The sequence below is a fragment of the Morone saxatilis genome, unplaced genomic scaffold, assembly GCF_004916995.1.
Source record: "Morone saxatilis isolate NCDOM2014 unplaced genomic scaffold, NCSU_SB_2.0 Contig24, whole genome shotgun sequence".
NCBI classification, from domain to species: Eukaryota; Metazoa; Chordata; class Actinopteri; family Moronidae; genus Morone; species Morone saxatilis.
In genome coordinates, this window is record NW_023339807.1 from 15,800,360 (window position 1) to 15,800,689 (window position 330).

The window sequence follows — 330 nt, forward strand, 5'->3', positions numbered from 1 at the left end:
GTCTGACTGAAAAGGTTGGTGGATTGCAACCAAATAAATATTGTGTGTACAAGTTGAAATCATGCAGTTTTCACATCTGCTTCAGACCGCAACCAAGAGGAGTTCACGGCCCACACACAAACACACATACACAAACACACCAACACATCCCACACAGGGATTCATTTCCTCTCAAGGAAGCGGCCATGTCTCCTGGGTGTACTTATCTAAAATCCAAATTGGTGGAGCATGTCTGTTTTCAAGAGCTGAACTGTGATTAAACAGTTATGAGAAAACACAGCGATGTTTATATCATTCAGAAATATCTTCTGCAAAGCATCTGCATGCTGC